The sequence below is a fragment of the Oryzias melastigma genome, linkage group LG10, assembly GCF_002922805.2.
Source record: "Oryzias melastigma strain HK-1 linkage group LG10, ASM292280v2, whole genome shotgun sequence".
Lineage (NCBI taxonomy): Eukaryota > Metazoa > Chordata > Actinopteri > Beloniformes > Adrianichthyidae > Oryzias > Oryzias melastigma.
The window spans coordinates 24,127,342-24,151,861 of record NC_050521.1 but is presented as its reverse complement, the minus strand read 5'-3'; the positions used below and the strand labels follow the sequence as shown (position 1 = coordinate 24,151,861).

The following is a 24,520-nucleotide window of genomic DNA, read 5'->3' as shown; positions in this document are numbered from 1 at the left end:
TGTTGGTACATCCAGGTTTTAAACTTTCCTGGAAGTCCTGAATATTATACCTTTATAAGAACCTTTTTGTTCAAATGTCATCAAACTTTAAGTATGAGCAACTGAAATGTGAAGAAACTGTGAGCACACGCATGCAATCATGTGCAAAACGAGACGTGACAGACCGACAAGTTAGGGTCGATGAATATTTTAATAAAAATCACATTTAAAAGCTATTTTAAAACAAAATTTATTTTAAATAAATTTTAGTTATTTAAAATAAAAAAAACAAAAGGAAGCAAGCTCAGGGTTTCTTTGTTTTACTTTTTAAAGTCTTTTCTACTCTTTTCTAGTCTTTTCTGCTGTTTGCGTTCGTGTTCATTTTTACTTTGAGAGGGTGTACTTTCTAAAAGTTATCCAATCAGTCCTGCACCAACCAAATTCTGCAGCAACAGTTCAACAATTTTGGACAGAATTTTCAAATCTTCCTTGGAAAATAATAAATGGTTTAACATGAACTAATATAATGCTTTTCTACCCATTTGATGGACGAAAGCTCTTAACAGTCCCATGCACAAACACATTCACACTAATTCACCTATACCTATAACCACCAGGAGAAATGTGGGATTCTTTGATCAGAGGTTGACCATTTTACCTCTGGACAACAACCGCTTTAATTCTTATCTTCAAATATTACTCTAGGAGCACAACATGTCCTACGAACCATTTCACTAATGCAAAAAGTTAATGCCAAGTCAGTGACTGTAAAAGTTGGAAGATTATTAGCAGCAAACTCTAATTAAAACGAACAAGCAAAAAAAAAAAAAAAAGAAATAGTCATTCTAGTTCTAAATTTTGTTCTGATATAAAATCTGGTTTAACTGAAATCTAATCAAATCTCTCACTTTTAAAAGCAGCAACTTTCTTTGCCATGTTTGTTGCTTCTGTTAAAATTTAAAGCAGTACATGAAGGAGCTAAATGCAACTTTCAACAGTTCTTTTAAAAAAAAAAGAAGTGTCAATTTAAGACCTTTCTTTTCAACTCGCCAACAGGAAAATCATTTTCAGCTCAGCCTCTGCAGTCTCCAGCCCCACAAACCAGTGGAATGGACTGTTTAGCCCTCTGGCGAGCAGCAGAGCAGCACACAGTGCAGGGTAGCCAGGAAGTGTAACCACTTCATTCCTTCAGGCTATTAAACTCACAAGATCATACAGCGCCTCGATTTCACACACAGAAACCTTTGCGGATATTTGTATTCTAGCATTCAAACTCTGGAATCGACTCAGCTTGAATTGTACAATACCGAAAATGGGCGAACAAGGTTGAGAATGTATGAAAGTATATTAAGCTAGTGACCCTAAAGTTGAGCATACACTATCAATGCCTGTTCACCAAAGCCTTGGAAAGAAATTGATAGTTTTTGAGAAAACTGCACTTAGAAAATGATAGATTTAATGTATGAGGTAAACGCTTGGAGCCCCTAATGTGAATGAGACCCCCAAAAGACTTCAATACTCTGGAAATTACTACAAGATACTACTAGAGTAAAATACTACAAGTTATTTGGAAAGTTGAAAAGATCTGATATTTACTGTCTCACTTAAAAAACATTTTATTTTAATTGTGTCCTATTGATTTTTTCGTAACCCTTTAACACAAGAGATGTCAACAGATACACCTAAATAACACAGTCTTTGACATACCATGATCTCTGACAAAGACAAAACAGGAGATTTAAAACACTTTACGGAAAGTGTTGGGTATATTTTCGCAAAGCTGCTTTTCTCTGCATCCGAATCAGCTGATTTATTATGAATTGGAATCACTTTAATTGCAAAAAACGTTTGAAGAGTTGCAGTACTCGAAAGAATGTCAGCACTGGAGCTAAAACTCTGGTGATAAAAGGTTAGTAATGGAGATTTTGCGGCCAACAGAAAATAACAAACGCTCTTTTAAACTACTTAAACAATTTTGGTAGTAAGCAGTTCACAACTGTAAAGTGCTTGATATCAGCACAAAGAGACTTTCCTTCACCTCAGAAAAAATTTGAATCACGGTAACGGCAAAAAATGGTTGAAGAGTTACAGTAGTTGAAGGAATGTCCGTACCGGAGCTAATACTCTGGTGCAAAACGGTTCATACTGGAGATTTTGTGGACAACACAAAGTAACACACGCTCCTCTAAACTGCTGTAACTCTTCCACCATTTGTGCAATTTCTTTGTTTAGTTTGGACCATGGTGGCACATGAGAGAAAGAAAATAACATTTCTGTAGTTCCAATGGATTCTAAGTCAGCTGTTTTTTTTAGTTACGTAAGCACTTCACGACTGAAAAGTGTTGTATATTGGCGGAAAGCCTCGCCTCCTCTCCTTAGAATCCACTGGAATCACTTTAATTGCCAAAAACAGTCGAAAGAGCTAAAACTCTGGTGTAAAGGGTTAATACTGGAGATTTCGCAGGCAACACGAAATAGCAAATGCTCTTTAAAACTAATGCAACTCTCCAACCATTTCACGCAATTTCTGTAAGTCCAACGGATTCCGAGTCAGTTAGTTTGCATTAGTAAAGTGTCTCAAATCAACATAAAAGTTGGTTTTCTACATTTCAGAATCCATTGGAATCACCTTCATTGCTGCAACGCTTGAAGAGTTGCACTCGTTGAAACAAAGTCATCACTGGGGCTAAAACTGGTGTAAAAGGAGCTAAGACTAGAGATTTTGAGGGCAAAACGAAATAACACGCTCCTCAAAACTACTGTAACTCTTTGACCATTTACGTCATTTCTTTAGCTCCAACGGATTCTGAGTCAGTTTATGTTAGCTACTATAAAGTCTTGATTTTTGGTGTAAAAGTCGCTTTTCTACACTTCAAAATCCATTGGAATCACCTTCATTGCTGAAACACTTGAAGAGTTGCTGTAGTCAAAAGAATCGTCAACATTGGGTTCATTGATTTTATGCTGTTTTATTTGACTACTGTTATATAAAGTAAAGCTTAGATGTGTAACACAATACAAAAACTTCCTAGTTGTATCTCCTCTCGGATAAAAGGACTTAGCAGTTCCTGCCCAGTTTATCCAAGTGTCCCAGTTGGTTTCAGTGTGAAAGCATCTTAAAGTTGCTGGGAAGGGGGGTAGTTGACCTCCATCTGGCAGGTCTTTTCTGAAAAAGAGGAGATTCTTATTGATTACCAATCGATTAAACTTAAACTAAATGAATTTTTTCAGTTAAACTCAAAGGAAATTCTGGTATAGACCTGTTTATTTGAGTATTCTTCCTGACTAAACTGATAATATGTGCACGAACATGCACTCTTATGTGGGAGTTTGAGGGAGCGTATAGAGACAACCACCCTCATTCATGCACAGTTTTTCCTTATTTTCATGCAGAGGAACACACAATGGAATAAAGAGTAAAGCAATGTATGTACCCTACCATTTCAGGGGGGAAAAGAACCTATTTAAATGCTAAGTAAGCGTTCTCCCTTATGGGGCAATGTCATTATGCCCCCCATCTCATAAGCAATGCCTCACAACTGGATTTGCACATTTAGAACTTAATTACAAGCGACCTGGCTTCTTTCTGTGGCGGATTCATGGGAGTGTCTCTATTGAGGGAAGGCAGGTTGAAGCTATACCTGACTTGTATGTATGTGTGCGTGCACGAGTCATTATGTACCATTTTATTGTGTTCTTGTGTGAATATGAAAATGTGTGATAAACATATTGTGCAATAAATTCAGCCTGTGCATGATTTCATGGGGGTCCCGGGGGGCCACCAGGGTGTCAATAGAGCAGGTTTCAAAAGGACGCAGTGGAGATATCAGACAATATTAGCTGTGTGGTTTGTGTGCGTTTGCACAATCGTGAGTTGCCTTCAGAGACTTTCAAAAGAGACAGCGAAACTCATTAATGCTTTAAGTGTTTAGGGACTTTGAGTGAAATTTAAGGTTCTAAGATTTAAAATGCCAAACAAATTACTGACAATTAACTTTAAATATGGTGCTACAGCTTTTTCTCCCTAGTGCATTGTGTGTTCACACATTTAAAAGAGCTGAAGCTCATCTACTTTACCAAGGTTTCATGGAGATCTCAATGGTCTGCAGTCCAGCTGATGTGTTAATTTATTTCATCTTCGGCTTATTATGATTGAACCTTAAGTTTTTAAGTCAAGCTTCACAAGTTTTCCCCCAATGATGCAGATAAGAACACAAATATTAGCGTATTTCTCTGCCCTGATAGTTTTTGTATACCTTTTTTTAACGATATAAAGATCTAAATAGGTCTTTGTTGAGTCTATGCTTGATCTGTGCAGACTGATGTTCTTTAGCCTTGAATAATAGCCAAGAAAGGTGAGGTTGATGGTGCTTTTCATATGAAATGCTAAAGACAAGAATGCAACCAAATCAACCTCATTTTAGGCTGTTTTTGAAGAAAATCGTTTTCAGCTATGATTTTTGTTTGGTTGCAGTTGTGTCACACTGGGATCTAACCTGTATTATTCAGCTGAAGACACAAAATTGTGGTACAAATAGTGTACTATATTGCGGTTTAGCCTTCGTGGTCGCACTGTATCACTGATTTTTTTTTTCCCTTAAATTTTGCCTTTATTTTATCATGTTCTGCATCCTGATTGGCAGTTTTGTCAATCAACTTCCTCCATGCCAGGTGTCTTACACAGAACGCATTCAGCTTTCCGCATTTACGCAAATCCTCAGTATTTGTTTTCATTCTTACTTTTTTTGGATGTATTTTTCCATGAAGGTTTGAACTTTGAGAGTTTGAAGAAGAGAGAAATGTTTTTGTCTGCGAAAAGTGTATAAATTGTGTAGTGAGATGTTTAACAGAATTAAAATATTGTAAAAATTAAAGTTTGCAATTTGCAGATTTTAACTCTCAAGGGTTATTTTTAGAATGTAACTCCTGTGATAAACAAGGGATCATATGTTTATAATTTAACATCAAATTTGTAAAGAAAAGCATTACATTTGTCTAGTTTAAGACAAGTTTGATACCTCTGCAGTAAATATGTGAAAGTTTTTTTAAAATTTTTTATACATAAAATATCCCAGCAAAAAAAGAATCAGGCATTGAGAGTCAAATAGGAGGTGAACTTTCAGAGATTTTAATATGGTTTGTAGCTGCCTGTAGCGTCATATGGTACAAGCACCAGTTTATCAGTCAGACTTTAGATCTGAGTTCTTTAAATCATAGGTTTTTCTGAATAATCTGCCAGGTTTTAGATTTTCGCAAATGTCTCTTTGGAATGTTTTTAATTTGTCAATTTTCAACTTTGTGTAATTTTCATAAATTGTTTGTTAGTGATTATTAATATCATATTTTGTTAGGACTAAAGATACATAGAATTTATCAATGCTTCATGTTAACTTTAACCCCTTTGTACTTAACTTCATTTCCAATCACAAATAATACATTTTTGTAGTGTTTTTTTTTCCATTGAAGGTGACACTAAAATTAGTGGAGTCCTGGAAGCAATATATGGTGTAAAGGGGTCAGAAAACATGCATTACTTTTTTTTTCGTTTTGCTTAAACTGTTAGAAACTATATTAAAACTGAATTAATGATAAGAGATTTCTCACTCATTAGCTTTATTTTTGCTCTACTGGTTTTTAAATTTCACATACTTGGAAAATCAATTCAGTTGTTTACTGAAAATTCCTCTTTTAATGATTTAAATGTAAAACCAATATGCACTGGTGTAAGGAAAATATTATTACTCTGATACTTTTGCTAGTCCCTTATCCCTCTTTATTTATTCTGGAGTGACATAAGCCAATAAGTAACAGGGAGCAAGAGAGCAGCTATTTATTATTCATAAATGTCTTGTGTTATCAGACAAACATGACAGGAACGCTGATTCCCGAATTTTTGACAGAGTATGACTGGAAGTGAGAGGCGGTGGGAGATGATGAGCTGAAATCAGGGTGATTACAGGTTGCATTCTTCAAAGGCTCTGGCAGGAAGCAACGAGCAGGCAAAAATAATCTGAGAGGAATTGGAGTTTGTGTAAAGACAGAGATAGGAAGGGCTGTATTGATGTTAGATCACGAGAAACAGAAATGGATCACTCTGCAACCACGTCACATAACAGGAAACGCACACAGCCCAGACTGCAAAAATAAACAATGACTGTTTGATCAGTTTAGCACGAAGAACCAGCTTTTGTCCCTTTATCGTACCACTTTATCTGGAGATCATTTTTAATAGTTTAATGTTTGCCTTGCTATGAGATGTTTGATTCAGTGTATCTTATTTGCATTTAGGTCTAAATGTATGTATTTTAAAAGGGGCGGAAATGGAATAAAAAAAAAACATAAATACCATGAAGTAATATTTAAAATTACAAAAAAAATATTGCCTAAATACATAAAAAAAAGAATAATATATGTATATGTTCTTTTTAAGCTTTTTTCTGTGCTTTTCTCACTATAGGGCACATTATTATAAGCCACACCTTCAATAAATGCTCCAGTTCCAAAATTTTGTAATTTAAAAGGCGCACCAAACTATAAGGACATTAAGCGACTCAACTCGCGTTCAAGCGGACATCCAATGAAAAGTCTATGCAAACGTGCATAGACAAGAATTCTGATCGCTTATGATCACAATAACACCAAAAAAAGGAAGTCTATTTGCACATACATTTTGAAATTGTGCCAAACTTTAGGTTAGGAAGGGTAAAGGTTATGATTATATAGAGTTAAAGTTAAACCACTAAATGGTTCCTGAGTGAAGCTGTTTCTGCAGCTCACTGCTCCTCCAGGGGATGGATCACATGCGGAGAACACATTTCACACACCTAGACGCGTGACACCTAATGGGACTTTAATTTTAAGTTCAATTTTTCATGAGGCCAACAGCAAAATTCAGCCTTGGATGCAATTGAAATATGTGCATCTCTGCTGCACGTATTACAAAATTATAAAACATCACCAAAAAAACATAACGTTGAGAGCTGCTTACCTCTCAAAACTGCTTCAACATCAGTAAACACAGGAATGAATCCATATATAAAACAATCTGGATTATAAGGCACACTTTTTTCTTTTTTTTCTTTATTAAAATTAAGGCTACAGCTGTGCTATTTTTTTTGCATGCCCGACCAAAAACTGTGTATGCTGTGGGCTTTTACTTAAATCAGCATTTATATTTTTATAATATTTGTGATCTAGTATGAATGTTTTCTTCATGGATGAATGCATTTTGTAAGTTAGAACGCTAAGGTTTGTAGGTCGAGAGAAAACGAATGGAGGTCATTGTGTTGAATTTTTTATTTATGGCATTTTTGTTGCGGATAAAATATGCATTACCACATCCCAGCTAATTTTTGTGACACTGACTTATTTAAGAACATCTGTGAATTTCAATAAGCTCAAGCTAAAATAAAAAAGACTGAGTCAGCTTTAATGGGGATGGAGATGTGATGACCCTGGATTGGAATTACAAAAAGGCTAAATAGGCTGTCCTATTGGATCCAATGCAAACCAATAGATGATGTAACTTCTTTTCTTTCTTTTTTAAGAAATAAAAGGATTTGTGCAGAACCAATGGTTCCCACTGTGTCCATGTGAGTGTGCACAGGTGATAAATCATGTCATCATTTAGACTCTCCTTCTGTCTGCAACCTTTAATCAGACTTTGATTTCAATGGCCTATTCTCTCTAGTGACCTAATTCCTAACTTTTCTTCTATTTCCTCATTCTCAGTGCGATCTATCTTTTTTTTATAGCTTCTTTTATAGCTTTTTCCCTGACCTTCTATTTCTAATTATTCCCTACCTGGCATTAGGTTCAAAGATTGAACAAATGGAGCTGTGAGTAAGAGTACATGTCCACAAATGTCCAACAAACACGATCAGGAAAGCAGTTTAAGTTCCCAGAAGCTGCTTGTGTATTGTGTGTGTGCTGTAGAAATGCGTTTATCTCTGTGCTCACAAGTCCTTTGAGTGCTTCCAGGCTCAGACAGCACATCGTCCTGCGTGTGCTTTGAAAAAATGCTTTCTTTTTAGTTACCTAGACAACCTCATACATCAGCTTGCTTACATTCCTCCAATCAAAGTACAGATTTACTTATCTTAGAAAGTCCACTCTCATCCGGACAAGGCAGGCAGCATGTTATGGAATGTAATCTCTGAATTCTTCTGTATGTTCGGTCCAATTCGATAAACAATGCTGCATGAGAAGTCAAAAACACAAAGATGGATGATTTGAGTAGCTGGATTATTGACTTTCTGACAAAACAGATGTTTGTAGGGTTGAAGGGCAGCTTGAGAAAGAGGCTGGTTCTCCATGAGCAGCAGCAGGCAAAAGCAATCCTTAGTCTGGACTCTGAAAACTGCAAATAAGTGAAGAACTGCATTCTGCATAAACAGAACTGTATATATCCTGGGGGGATCCTAAAGCTGCGTTTACACTGATTCGGGTGTTAAGTTTTAATGTTAAGTCAATACACAGACACAATCTGAGTTCTTGCAACGCGATTTAGGGGTAGGGTGTGGTGCAGCAGTCCAGAGCCAAAAAATCAGAACTTTACTGAGGTCAACACATTGCATCAACCAATCAGAGACTAAGCTTTGAACACGTGACCTTTTCAGTGACTCGATCAGTGGGTTGAGTACAAATCCAAAATGGAAGATCTATATGGAAAAAATGGTAAATGGCGTATACTTGAACAGCTTCCTCGAAGGCCCAAGGTGGTCCACAGTCACAGACCCATTCACACGTTCATACACCGATGGCGGCTCCACTGCTGAACACTGGCGTCAACCTTCCACCAGAGGCAAGGTGGGGTTCAAGTATCTTGGCCAAGGACACTTCGACACATGGGTGGGCAAGGCGGGAATCGAACCCACTTTCCTCCGATCAGGAGTCGATCGTCCTAACGATGCTCCATAGCCACCCCACAATATAAAAAATATAAAGAGGAACTTATTTTTTTTTCTAAAAAACATTATTTTGTATCCCAAATGATAAATAAAAAGACTTTAGCTTCATTTCCACTGAGCGGTCCGTTCCAGTACGATCCGGTATTGTGATCGTTTCCATTGTAAAACGGACCCATTAACACAGTACCAAACCGTACTTCTTGGAGACTCCATCGCCCAATTGAAAATTGAAACACAACAGTTGGGGCGGAGCTGCTGTACCCACCCGTTGATTGTTTTTTTTTTAAAAAGCACCAATATTGCGCTCATTTAAGCGAATGTATATCTGGAAATCATGCAGACATTGTGGCCCTTTAGGCCTGGAGTTGTCTAGCCCTGATTTAGTCCAATGGAGAGTAGAAAATTCTGCAAAAAAATGGGGGAGCTTCAGGAAAAATTGAAACTAACTACAACCTTTAGAGATGGTTTGATGATTTTACACACAAAGCTGTTCATTTTTAAGACAAGTGGACTAATCATTCCCAACCAAACTTTTATCAGATCAGGTCTTAATTAATCTTGATCTTTCAGATTTTTTGCTTGGAGCACAAACGTCAAAATTATGAAAAAAATAAAAGTTTGTTTACTCCTCACACTTAAAATTACAATCCTTTGCTCTCAGGATTATTAGGCATTTATGGACTGCTACTCCCCCTCCTACACTCAGTTCTCAACAGCCACAGTTATAGAAGTAAACTGCTGTGAACTATTGGATTAATGTTTGGGTTAGATTTATTGAAAGGGTTCAAGTTTTCTTCATCTTCTGGGAATACTTGGTTACCTGGTTTCCTACTGCATTTTTCTGATGCTTTTTTTTTTTTTTGCAGTGATGAAAATGTAACGTTAGGAGCTTGTTCTCCCAGCAGGAGGTTGCCATTATTCCCATTAGACTTCCTCGTGGTTGTTGATGGCAGAGCAGAAAGTAGAGGCTGTCACAGCTTTATTCTCCCAGGAGAGAAGCAGGAACTAAGGAAAGCATTTACTAAAATGATCTTTTTTTATTTAAATGGGTTTTCAGGTGTTTATTTATTTTTCTAATCCATTTCAGTGGGCATTTCTTTCACTAAAGTTTAACTCTGAGTTGCAGTTGATAGTGGCGTGAGTGATGGGGGAGGAGAGAATGACAATTCAACACAGGAGATTAGTTGTAAGTGCTAAAGAGGAACCTGCCTTCCTCATTTGCCAACTGTGTCAGGAAGAAAATTACTATCATTCCAACGACGGGTCTTCATTTGCTAAACAGATGCTGCTCAATGCCAAATGGGTCATTACACCAACTACAGTGTGTGTGAGTGCGCTCATGTGTGTGCCGTATTAGAGCTGCATGTGCCGCAGCACACTGCTCGCATGTGCCGACTGTGTGCGGCTATGTATTATAAATTAGAATGTTGTATTGATGAGGACATATGGTGTTTCCATATGGGATTGTCATTGTCTCTGAAGTCTCAATTCAACAACCTCAGGCACAAAGCCAGTGACAGCACTGAGCTGCCAAGTTTGGTGAATTTACAAGCAGCGATACATGTAAAGAAGAGCACAAGGAAGAGATGAAGATGGCTTTGATTTATGAGTTTGTGAAGTTTTTTCCTAACTACAGTCAAAGTTTGAGACAGTGGTGTAAAATAAGAGGAATTCAATAAATTATTAAAGTTTTGGAGCATTTTTGACAGATGAAACTTTCTCTGCTACCTTTTTAAACCTTAGTGAGAACGGTCCTGGTTAGATACAGGATGTCTGCTGGCAAAATATGGCCAAACCAGTATGGGTCATGCTAGTAGCTCACGTGAAATATCGAGGTTTAAGCAGCTCTCTGAGCCCAAAGAGCCAAAATGTTTATGATCACATTTTGCAAGCAACAGGTCGTAGCGAACACTTATACAACATGCAAGGAAGGGTAAGTGGGCTTGAAGTAGGTGACGCACAGGTGTGTCGTACAGATTTTTTATTTATTTCTACTCCCCCAAATCAAGTCTATTAGTGCTGTGTAATAAGTGTGGATTCTTTGTGGTGAAGGATGACTGTTGGAAATGAGAAAATTACACAATTAGTGTGTAGTTTGTGTGGAGATCTTACAGGCGTCCTACAGGAACTTGTGTGAGGTATTTATGCCCATATATGCACCTTACTAATGACTAGAACAGGGACAGGCATGTTTTCCAACATACTCTGCTCTGGCATGTTTTAGTTGGCTGGACACACCTGAACCAGGTAATCAGTCATGAGTAGGGCTTGAATATCTGGAAGTCATGCAGATACTGAAGCTGCCTATTCCTGGACTAGAGTGTGCTATGAGGAGAGTACGACAGCGTCATTTGCACATCATCAGTGTGAGTAACTTACAAATACTTTATGATAGACTTACCACGTGCACGACAATGGTACAATCCATTTAAGGAGGCCCTACAAGCTTCAAGGGAGAGGCAAGACACCTGAGCCCCTCTTAAAATGTGGCCACTCCTCCCTACAACCCTCTACAGGCAGAATAATATATAAACTTGCAACAGTGCATGTGACTAAGACCAAACATTTTTGTTTATCCTCTCTATGGTTAGTAGTTAATGTCGGCTGGAAGGCTTGTGTGGAATAATATATATGTATGGAAATTTGTTTGAACTGTTGTTTAACTCTGGTGTTTCTTCTTAAAAGTTACAAATAGAAAAAGTGAACTTGTAAGAAGTTTGCAACTGCATATTGAGTATTTAGTTAATAGGGAATCACGCCTTAAAATTGTCCATGTAATCTTTAGTGGTGTAGAGAAAAACTGATTTGGCGAAATGTTGTGATAATTTTTTCCCCTTATAGCACAAATTTTTTACCAAAATAAAAGCACCATGAGTTTGCTTGGGTAAAAGCAACTTGTATGTGAGATATAGTTGGAGTGCATAATGTTGTGATCATTTAATAACATTTTATTATTTTATTTTTCTAAGTCGAACTTTTTTTTTTTTTTTTAAATTGTCTCTAGTACAGTCTTGGGATATATTGTGATACGCACCATATTGTGATATTGCATATCGTGAGATGTGTATCGTGATACGTATCGCATCACCAGACTCCTGCCAATACACACCCTTGTAAGTTTTGATGTGATATATTGTCTTTTTTTTTTTTGTCTCTATATACATGCATGTATTATTTGGATCAGAACCACTTCCCATTGCACCATAAAAACAGATGCTATCGCTTTAACTCATGAATCTTTTATCTTAAGGAAACATCTGTGTGCACTCCTTCTCACTCTGCTAACTCTGATTTGTTCTGCACTTCAAACTAATCCATGCATCCTCAAAGCTGTTTGGATGAAAACACACTGATGCAAGAGGAGTTACCATTCTGAAAACTGTGACTTTTCCACAAACACGTGTGTAGAAAGTGAAATTACCTCCGAGTCCCTGAAGTGAACGCATATCTATAACATCTATTGTAGTATCCATTGTTTCAGGTTAAATTTATCTGACTGGTTTGACAGCGGTTTCACATTTCAGTTTGGTGACATACCCGTAGGAAGAAATTTTAATGAGAAATTGGATATATCAGTTGGCTGGCTCTAACCCTCATTAGTTTTCATTATGAGTTTCCCTCAAGCACAGATGATCTGGCAAGGACTGGAAAAAAGTCATCCTTTCAAAGGCTGTCTGTGACAGAAACAGATTTCTTAGCTGTTGTGATCCCAAAAGATTGGCGTCGCGGGCATACATTAGTATCATTCGATAACAACACGGTGACATTATTGTCAGGTCTGTAATTGCTGGTGTTGATCTCTGTTTCAGTTGGGGAGAGTATATTTTTTCTGTACCTGGAGGGCAAGGTCTAACAAGAGTTTGGATAGAAAACTTCTTCGACCCACTCCAATTACCGTATTTTCTGGAGTATAAGTCATATTTTTTTTTCATAGTTTAACCAGGAGTGGAACTTATACTCAAGTGACTTATTTGTGTCTTTTTTTTTTTTTTTTTTTAAACATTAATAGGCTCATATATTTGCTATTTTCCCTGTAAACACTGGTTGTCCTTTAGCAGTTGTTTCCTCTAACAACCACTAGAGGGCGCCGCATCTGAGTATAAGTATTTTCTACTGACAGCGGCAGAAGAAGTGTCGTCCAAAACAAACATGGCTGATAATCTGATTGTTTTCCTCTTAAATTTTGATATTTTTCTTATACAGATCAAAAGATTAGTATTTTTGTTTTCATTTACTTAATATTTCTTTATTTTAGCTACTCTTGGCTTGGCGGATTTGTTTAGAAACGCCAGACTTTTCTCCTAAAAGTGCGACTTATACTCCAGAGTGACTTATATATGGTTTTCTTCTTTTTGATTAGACATTTTTTGTGACTTTTACTCCAGAAAATATGGTAACTTTTGTATTGCATAGGTCTTTTGATTACAACACTTTCAAAGCCAAAATAATAATAAAAAAAAACTTTCCCTTTCTTGGACAAATTTCTGCAGTATCTAATCAGAAACTCGCCTCTGAATTGTGAGTAGGTCTGTTAGCACAGAGCAACCCCGCCCCTCTTCTCCCTTTTTATTACTGAGGGCTCAGACCAAGGAGCTCGTGGCCAAAAAAAAGTCACAAATAAGATATTTTTTTCAAACTACATTTTCTTCGTCTGGTCCTGATTCACAACAATTTGAATAAATACTCAGAAAGGAAATTTTAAGCTTATTTTTCTGTCAATATGTCGCCCACCATCAGAAAAAGGCCACAACACCATGGTAAAAACATGATTTTATGGAAGTGGGTCGCTATCTTCAATCATGCAGATTACAAAAACCCTTCTAAAAGTTGTTGGTGTGGAACCTCACAAATCTCACTTTCATGTTGACCTGGACAGATGAGCTTTACGTTTATACCGAGGACACGTGTCTCTTTAGTTCATGTACCACACATAGGCTGTGGAGGGACACCTTAAGAAGCACACACACCATCTTTCAGACAGGCCTAAATGGAGACCACTGAGGTCTTAGCGACTCCATGCTGGATGTGATGTGATCAGAAGTGGCTTAATGGTGCCATATTGTGTCCCTTCTCACAAACACACACAGGCTAAAGACACCGGCCATACAGTTCCTTGCAAGGACTGGGAACACTCGTGCACACACACAGACTGCAGAGATTAAACCATGTTACTACACACCTCCTCATTTATTTAACAAAGATTGCACAAATGCGAATGTATTTCTGACAGAAACAGATTTAAATTCAAATTTCTTTATGAGAAGTAAATTATTTTTTGGTTAAGCTGGGAAAAAAGCACCAGTGAAGAAGGAAAATCTGAGGATGGGAGGATGTTGAGTCAAGACTTGATGCTGTCATTTTTTGGAGAAGATGCGTAATCTTATGCTTCCCTCAACAATGCCCATTCCATTGAAAAGTCTAAAGTTTAAAACACACACATTCTACGCACCCTCAAGCATCGATATATCATCGCTAGTTAAACCAGTTGACTAATCAGGGACTCGGATTTGGTAGTGACGTATTGGTACCGTCCTTTTAAATTCACGGAAGTGCAAACGGTTTGAATTGATCTTGAAGGAGCAATTGGTATGCTAATGAATTAATAATTACAGCTTATAATTATCGTTAATGCAGTTAAGAAAGACATGAAGGTGGCTGGTGTTAGAATAGAGGATGCTGAAGACAGGCTTAGATTGGAGGAAGCTGATTGGCTGTGGAGACCCCTGAAGGGAAAAGCCGAAAGGAAAAGATGAATTACCGTTAAGAAAATGTAAAGTGATTCTTCCTTAAAACACAGATAAAACTCAACGAATTGGTAAGTTGAACTTCTTCCATTGGAAAAACCACACTTAAAACTTTGTTCACTTGACCAAAAGACTATGAATGGGAAGCTACACAACCATTTACCATTTAGGGACTATATTTGGAATGCATAATTAGGTTGACTGACACCTAAACTGCTGGGTAACCTTGATTTTGAAGTTTTGTTGAATAGGCAACTTAACCAGTGAGTGACATGATGACTTGAAGGCTAACACTGGTGACAGCATGTCAGATGAGATCTCTGCGTAACGGAGCAGGTGACTGGACAGTTTGCTGTCTAACTTACTCATAAGATGACTCACTAGCTGTCAGGAGAGTTGGCTGTCTGACTCCTTGACAGGACAAATACCGCAAGAAAAGAAGGCAGAAGCTCGTCTGGTTTTGTTTTGGGATATTCTGGAAGTCTTTAAACACAATATTAGTTTTTTGGAAGATTAAAAAAAAAGAAAGTCAGATTTTTCTTCCTCTTAGGTTTGCATTTATGTTCAGATTGCCCCAATAGTTACACATTTACAAAAATAAAAAGAAAGCAATAATATGGAACCCCTGTTGTCCCAGAAAAATATTTTGTTGTCCCACATAAACTATGACTTGAACAGACAAGATACAAGAACAATCATAGTAAAATGTTTTTGATAAAAATAAAACAATCCTGAGAAATTCAACAGTTTTTACATCCGTACCCAACATTTAATACATTTCCAGACAAAAGAAGTTGTTCTCTGCTCATTTTTCTTTCCATTTTTTCATTATTCTTTTTAATCCTGCAGTTATTCACCTTGTGCGCACAAGTTCTGTGTTTTGAGCGAACGAGATTAAAAAAAAGGTGCTTTTCAGGACTTATCAGGCATCCTTAGAACAGAGGAAAGTGCTTTTGAAAAATGAAAGGATGAAGCACAAAGGATTCAAATGAATATAAAGACAGTTCTATTACTTTTACCCAGATAAACTAAAGTGTCTGTGATGTTAGCAGGACTTCCACTGACAATAAGTGTGAATTTGTGAGAGGAATCAACGCACATGCTGTTGTGTTTTCCAGGTCAATTCATCCCCAAAATGAGCTAATTTGAGGAAACTCACTTGCAAGAGAATGGAGTTCGACAAAAAAAAAAAAGAAAAACAATAGTGAGAAAGAGAGAGACTCAACTAAAACATATTTTTAGGAACATAATTTGTCTGTCTCATTATAATAAAATTCTAAATTGTATCATCTCACTCCAAGACTTGTGTGTTTATGGTACAGATGAAATGTAAATAAGAACTGGACCGAGTGAACGTGACATCATCCATGGTGTACTTCCAGCTCCAGCTAAATTAAACCAATTCAGTCATTTGTTTGCTGTATGGACGTCGCCATGTTGGAACCAGATATTATCAGCAAGCAGTGATTGGTCCGAGGAGATCTGAGTAAGAATTGCCATGGCAACCACCGTCACCAATCAGGAGTGAGCTTGTTGGAAGTTCACACCCCATCTGTTAACCATTTTTTTTAGTGTTCAATGTAAGACAAAAATTAAGCATCTGATTGGCTAATTTATAACTTCATTGACTTGCACTACAGGATTAGGAATAGCAAGAACATGCTAAACATGCTAAAATATTTTAGATAAAATAATGAACTATGCTGCCCTGCAATGGACTGGACACACGAGTGTACTCCACCATCGGTCAACAGGATCTGGGATAGGCTCCAGCAACACCGTGGCCCTGTAAGGGAACTATTGTGTTCAGAAAATGGATAGATAAAACAATGAACACATTTAGAGCAAAAGACCAGAAAATTTGACAAAACTACATAATAAAATGACATAAAATAAAACAAAAATACATTAAAAGCAGTCCAGCAAATTCTGGAGAGGAAAAAAAAAATATTCAGAAAGTTAAATCATCAAAATCGGAATTTTTACTGATTTATTTTTTAAATGATGTGTCTTCAAAAGGAGGACCTCCAAGACATTGTCGGAGTATGAGTTTTCATGATTAACTAGTTCAATTCGTCAACACCAAAACTGAGCAGCATTAAACCCAGGAAGAAGAATGTTTAGTCTGGAAAAATCTAATGATGGAGTTATTATATCTATAGAAGTCAATGGGATTTTTACATACTTCCTGGTTTGGAACGAGTGGGAGGGGTCACAGTAGCATTTTTATCCAATCAATGGTTGTGACCGTAGTTTAAAAATCTCTTTAGAGCAGAAATGTAAAAATCACCAGCCTATCACTCATTTTACTGAAACAAAGAAACATCACTAAGTCTCTGGATAACTCTGAGTCAGTTAAACTTGCAGATTCCTCATATGTGAATCTGGTGCACAGGATGGTCTCCTCCGTGACTTATTTGCTCGGTAAGCAGCTGTTGTTTGTGGCTGATTGCAGACTCATGTTCAACCAGACCAGCCTGTTCACCCTGCAACTGCCTGCAATGACAGTCATGTCACTGACATGCATTTATTTGCATTTATGTCACTTAAAGTTATAGCAAACACATCTGTGTAATCCGTGAGTTGCTGAATGCTGAGTAGCAGCTATTGATACCTTCTTTTCTTTGCTCCACCGTGAGAACAAACACGTCTTCTCTAATACGTCTTCCTCTGAATCCTCACTGTATTTCTGTCTCCCGTTCCCTCACTTCCCTGTTTTCATTTCTGTTTTTGGATGCCGAACCTCCACTCCTGTCTCTTCCTCTCCCCTCCCACTTGTACCCTTCAGACAGCAGCAACCATTTTAAGGGAAAATCCATTTCTCTTTACCCAGATTATCACATTCCCCCTCTTAGTAATTGAACAGGGCTTCCCTCTCAATGGGATCGTATCGGAATACAATTTCTTACTGAATGGAGCAGGGGTGGATCATGGATTGCCGGAGGAAGCAATAAAGCTGTTTAGGTGTTGTACTGTCCTGTAAAAAGACACATTTTTCATGTTTTAAACAAGGTCTTCACAGGAAGTAATTACTCTGGAAACAGGCTTCCCTGATCTGCCGGCCTTTTTAATGGTCTACCCTCCAAAGAAAATATCTTATTGCTCCAAAGTGATTCGGCTGCTTTTGCTACAGAGAGGCTTCATCATTTTAAATAAAAGTTCTCTTAAAACCAATCAGCTTTTTAACAAGTGCTGTCAGATGGTCTTAAAGAGGGGCAGTAAAAGATACACTTTTACAATGGACATGTTTTTATTAGCTCTATACTTAATATTACATTAGACGGTACATTTTGTAAACTCAGCTCTTCCCGCTTGACAAGTTTGACCACAATAAATCCAAATCACGAATCAGATTTTCCAATTTTTCGGGATATTTCAATCATTTCAAAACATAAAACAATTCAACTTGTGCATATAAAATAGATAATAAAAGTTATTTTGAAGAGTAAATCACTTTAAGTAGTTTTACAAAGAAAACTTTCCTCCCGTGTCTCTCTAGAGATATAGCTCCATGGGGTCTGAGTATTTCTAGCAGTTTCTTCATGCATTTTTACCCTTTTCTGCTTCCTCAGGGGGTGGCAAGTCTGCTGTGGGCTCTGGTGACCTGCTAACTCGTAAATGTCCAGAAGACTTTGTCAGCAGGGGTGTTTTCTGCACCGCAGAGACAGGGGGAGGGAAAAGCTGAAAAACATCCTGGGAGGCCCTGAAAAAAAAAAAAAAAAGAAAAAAACGTGGCCTTTTGCTACACCTCATCGTGTTTGTCTCAGCTGGCACGAGTGGACTTGGCTGTGCTCGGCTGGACGGCAGAGAAACCGATAATTACAAAATGAAAAAAAATAAAAAGAGTTTCAGTTGATAAATTAAAAAAATACAAATCTGAAGAAATCACCTTTTTAACCATATAATCAAATTCCCAACCGGTAATTTTCTTGTAAATACACACATATACTGTATATGTGTATATATATAATTTTTCAGGAAAGCAATGGTCATGTGACACTGACTAGGATCAGTCAGACTATTTCAAAGCTCTAAAAATACTTGTGTCCTTTTGTTTTATGATTTCCATTTAAAACAAACAAATACAGTACATATATTTTTTATAAAAAAGAACTATCACCTAAAATTACTTTGTGAAATAGATTAAAAATAATTTTTTGTTGCACAGTTTTTTACACTGAGCTTGTTTACATGTAAACATTTGATGAACTTAGTATAATCAGTTATGCTGAGTCATTAACCCCGGAGGTCAGCTATACACATTATTTTAGATAATTACTAAATAATTAATTACCAAGCTAAACACTTTTTATTTTTCATTTTCAGCTGCAGTTCTGCCTTTTCTCTTCTGTCAAATGAAAACTTTTTTCTCCCTTAATTGAAAAGAATAATGTGATTGAATCAATGATTGTTATCAGTGAGGATATTCATTTATGTCTTGTTTTTATAAGTTTGAAATAAATAAACTAAACTGAACTTAACAATAACAAATTAAGAATATTACCATAGTAAAGGCCTTTAAAATAATATGTCAACACACCAAATGCAGATTTAAAGTTAATTTGATAGTTAGACATCAAAGGTTACTAACTTGTATAATCATCTTTTGTTTATTTGATTCTTGTTTTTTTTAATATTTTTCAATTATCAACCAGATCTTTTCCATGTTTAGGCTGGAAGTAGAATCACTGAATTTATGCTATGATGTTTCATCCGTTCATTGGCCGTCTGCTGACTTTTATTTATGAAGTTTAGTATTGTTGGCCCGTTTGAAACTGTATGTTATTTATGCATAAACACAAAAAGAAAAAAAAAACAGAAAGATCATGAAGAGGTGCACGAGGAGGCTGTGAAGAATCAAATCTTTGTGTTTACTTGTTTTATTTTGTGACTTTTGTTACATGATAGTGAACGTCAGATTATCCGATAATTTAAGAATTCAGATAATGAAAGCTGATGAAAAATGTCATAAATAAAGTTTTGATTTGATCTGACTTTTGAAGTATTTATCATTTATTGAGATATTTTCATTTTTCTATTGAAAAAAAAAAAAAAAAAAATCTACTTCTGGTTAAAATACTGAGAATGATTTTAATGTCATTTTCAGATATTTCCCCCAACTTTATTCAACTCTGGGTCATTTGGTCTTACAATCCGACAAATAATAAAAAACTATGTTGGTCTGCAGCGGCAAAAAAAAACTTTTTGTGCAGCTGAAGAAAGATCAGAGTGATGGAGATGTGATGTACCAAAGAGCGTGTTGAACATCACCCTGTTTGTCTTGACCAAATACGAGGCAGAATTGGAAGTCTGGACAGTCAGAGGTCAGTAGATCGGCAGATTTAAGGTGAAACATAAAATTCTGCAAAGCTTTCTTTGAGCCAGGGTCACAAAAATAAATGCACATTTATATTTGTGCTTATTATTTCTGTGGTTGCAGCCAAACTGTGTTAAATTGGAAAAAAAAAATGTTGTTCTACTTACACTGAATTCTTCTTAAGTTAAATTTGTGATCAATAATGTATTTAAAAAATGTTTGTGACTCTAAAATTGGATCAAGTTTCTGCATTATTGATATGTGATTTTATTTTGAAGGGGCTTCCTGTCAGCTTCCTGTTCCTGTAATCAAGCTCTAATCAGCCCAGTTGCATCTCGTTAGTCCTTATCTTCCGCAGTCATAGTAGGTTTTTATGTAACTTTTCATGAGCTCCTTGTTTACGGTTATAATAATTCATCAAACTATTTATTTATTTCTTAGCTCATATGGAGAAAATGAGCTCAACATTTCATCACAGAGCAGACAGAACAAAAACATCCTGTAAGTTTCAACACTTTCTTTGGTTTGTGGTTGTTTGTGTCAGTATACTCCTGTATGTTTGTTTAGTCATAAATATATTAATTACTTAAAGCTTTAATGTGTTGAACATTTTATTAGTCTGTGAGTCATTTCAGAATACCAAAATAGTTAATATATTTTCGATTTTGGGTAGTCTTTACCTTAATGATTTTTTTCCCTATTCGTGCAATTTCAGTGATTGGTTTGGACATATTGTCAATAGGTTTTTAACTTTTCATGCTGTTTGTGTCTCCGTTGTTTAAAAAAAAGTGTTTTTTTTCCCCTTTTGTAAAGTAAAATACACAAATCTGTAAATACCCTTAAATCACTTGTTATGGTCCACATCCTCTTCACAAGGGACCCCAATCCAACATGAAAAAACACATTTTGCTTCTTTAATATATCTGATTTCTTCTGTCATTAAGTGGTGAGTTGACACTGTCATCCAGACTATATACATATTTATAGTTCAAGCTATGTACTCATCATTAATAATTTTAAAAATTCATGTATTAAAGGGAAAAAAAAACTGTTTTCCTCCCAGTTCTATCTTCTTTGATTCCACCACCTCCTTAGTTTTTTGTCCAATGAGTTCCCACATTTTTCCAGATTCATTCTGATTGTTTTTCACTTCTTTAGATCAAATGACAAAGGTAATAATCTGGTATTTATACTATTGTGCAGACAAATATTTGATTCTGATTGGCTGCAGGGTGTGGATTAAAAGTGGTAATCTAGAAATTAAGTTTTGGTCACATAGCCATAAATAGTACACGTGTTCATTCTAAATGCCAGAAGTAACCATCTGTTGTGCCAGTTAACTTGTACAACAGAAACTTGAAACATAGATGAACATTGGCTATTCCACAGTTCATCATAACAGCTAAACAGTAGAAAAGATTTGTTCTTAAAATGGCTCTAGGGTGCTAGGATCTCTACCGTCAACAGCAATGTTGTGTTCTGTTTTAAAGGTTTGTAGGATGGCTTTATGTGTTGCTTTCTCCTAAATAAATGGTGGATAATGATTGATAATTTGATCATTAATTGATTACATTTTTTTTTTGTTGATACTAGTTTAATGATTGATTTTTTTACATCTAGTTTACGCATTATCCAATTAGTCGACTAATCAAAATATTAATCTGCGATTAGTCAACTATTAAAATAATCATTTGTGGCAGCCCTTCAACATATTCTCTCAACTCTTTTAGTCCTGTTCAGAGTCACAGGATTGCTGGACCAAAGGCAAGGTAGACCTCGGATGGTTCTCCAGTAGATTCAACACCATTTAATTAAATTCTGTTTGATTTTGGAAAACGTGGTGCACAAACAGTTCAAAACAATGTTATTTTTCTTGAATGAGATTTTAGTCCATCATTCGGACCTTTGTGCATCACATTAACTAAAACGATGGACATATGACTGCCCCTTACACACTGCCTTCCATCAAATCCCTTCTCTTGCCCTCCTTATCTGTCTGTTATGGATCCAGATGAGGAGGGGAACAACCACGTTCTCCTCAGGAGTCACCTTAGAGAGATGAGCGAAGAGGAGGAGAGTTGTCCTGGCAGAAGCTCCGCTTCCTCACCCTAGAGGAGAAACGACCGCGCTCCTCCTTTACGTTGCTCATAAGAACTAAGACAATGAGAAGTAAGGGGAGGAGAGAGTGGGAAAGAAACAAGAAAAGGGTGAAATGTGAGGTCTTGGCACAAACTGCTTTCCCCTCTTTTTCCTGGCAGCCGAGCTATCTGACACAAGTGATTACTCATCTCATTACAGCCTGAGCTTAATCTGTGTAGTGTGTGTTGAGCATACACAAAGGCATATATCCACACTTGGTTGTTCAAACAGTTTTGTGTGCTCACTCCTAAATGAACATTTGTGTTTGGACTTGAGACCGCTGAACTCCAGGAAATGCTGGAGGATGCTGCTTCATCGTATAACCTTTGATCCCACAAATGTGGGTTAAATGTGTTTTTAAGGCGCTTAGCAGCTGCGTCTTCACATCCAGTTTGTGGTTCGCGTGTTATATGTTTTTATCAAGTTTGCAGTAGTATCCTCGGGCTCATCAGTGCCACAGACCTCACATCTTTTCTTAGTATTTCACAAAGCTATTTTTATTTGTAACAAGATAGATGTTGAAAAACTCCAGCGTCTTCAACAGTTGGAAAGAAAAACTTTTCTTATACATGGAAACTTCAAATGAGTAGCTGTTTTTTTTCCCCACTTAGGGTCAGGGGTACGGTTGGGTTAGAATCTTCTAGTATAGATATACAAATTCAGCTTCCGGCGAGAGTTGCGACATTTCCGCTTCTGGCTAATGATGAGTTTAATGTTGTGTTTTGGTGCCAACTTGCCTCCAACCAGGTCCCTCAGGACACATGGGCCATGTGAGACACATTCAAGAGAGTTCTTAATATGCATTCTTGAATTAGCTTTTAACCCGGTTTGTTCACACTGGGCAAGCAGGGAAGGGCTTCTTTTTTATTTTTTTAATTTTGGCCAAATTCAAATTCTTCCCCTATTTAAAGGTAAACCTTTGTGTATAAGAGAACACCCAGGTGAAGAAATGCAGCACGACGTGACTAACCCCACCGGCAGAGGGATAGCCATTCCAAAGTCCCTATGGCTCCACCTTAAAACAAACAAGTTCAGACACCCCTGACCCCCTATGGAGGGTCATATGAAGGAATGTATGACTGTTGTGGGTGCAGTGAGTGTATTGTGACATATTCGTAAGGATAACGGAAGTCGCAAACACTTGTGACATTTGGGTTATGCTGTCGTACGATGCACTAAAGGAGAATTTCATTTTATTTAAATCTTTATTTTACTAGGAAGTCCCACTGAGATAAGATCCCTTTTTCAAGGGAGACCTGGACTGAAAGGCATCATGTCAAGTTGATCGTTCTAAGCTCTTTCTGTAAAATCCACAAGTAAAAATCCCAATAGAGCTATTTAAATAATCCTCACATTTTCTGTTCTATTCCTGATCTTTTCAAACTCCATCCCAGCAAATGTTTATTAAAATGGATTTATGTAAACAGAGAGTGCTGAGTTTAATTTTCCAGAATGGACGGTAATGGGGTCAACCGAGGCCGTTCTTGAATGTTTCATATAAATTAAAACGACTTGGTAAATGATAAACGATGTAATAAGCCAGAATGACAAGCAAAGGGAATAGGTTAACCTTCATTGTGAGTCTGTAATGAACATAATTAAGCCCTTTCATGGTCACTGTTGATTTTGACCCATAAATCTCAGTCAGGTTTAAAACACAAAGTTGACCTTCTGATCAAATTTTAACACTTTTTTGCAGTTAAGTCTCAACTTTTGAAATTCAGCTCAGATTTTCTCTGGTTAATTTTAGTGACTATTTTCAGGAAAGTATAGTAATGACATCCAGCTTATCTTTTATCAAGAAATATTTAAGTTCTTCTCTGTTGAGAACCACACAGCACTCGCTTCAGTTTGATGTGAGTGATCCTGTGTGAAGCTGAACCACCAAAGTTTTTGACATTTCTAACCTCAAAGCCAAATGGCTTCAGGAAATCAAAAAAATGTTTAATTTGTGTCATTCAGGTGTCTGCCTCTACTGAAGGTTGATTTTTTTTTTTTTTAAACTGATTAACTGAAGTTTTTAGTGTCATTATTTACTAACTGAATGTTTCTTTAAACTTGATGTCCTCATTTTTTTCAAATCAAAGTTTCATAAAAAGGCTGAAAAAGCACTTAAATAACAACTTTTACAAGTTATAAAAGTGTAAATTTAGTGCTGTCATGCGTTGAAGTATTTTTTTCCCCCAAAATTTAAATAATAATAATAAAAAAAAAAAAACTTCTGGTTATTAACAGATGAGCACCAGATAGTAACTAGTGCCCTTCAATTAGTAACCAGAACATTTTTTTGTTAATTAAATTAGTAGAAAAAATAAAAATAATAAAACGCTCACTATCTGGTGTGCACCCGTTACTAACTAGTATTTCTTTAACTACTTTAATTTTTAGAAAAACAAGTTCTAGTTGGTAATCAGAATTTTTTTTTTTTTGGC

At 36.6% G+C, this 24,520-nt stretch overlaps 1 protein-coding gene across 2 annotated transcripts in view; it reads left to right on the top strand.

The window, feature by feature from the left end:
• il1rapl2 (interleukin 1 receptor accessory protein-like 2) overlaps positions 1 to 24,520 on the top strand; it is a 373,988-nt gene that overhangs the window by 18,257 nt on the left and 331,211 nt on the right. The window contains exons 1-2 of one of the 2 annotated variants that reach the window (XM_036213986.1): positions 19,286 to 20,312; positions 20,391 to 20,450. The exons of the other annotated variant lie outside the window; for it this stretch is intronic. The gene's annotated coding sequence lies outside the window, so the exon portion shown is untranslated. Of the gene's footprint in view, positions 1 to 19,285; positions 20,313 to 20,390; positions 20,451 to 24,520 lie in introns of those variants that run through there. 2 annotated transcript variants of the gene reach the window in all.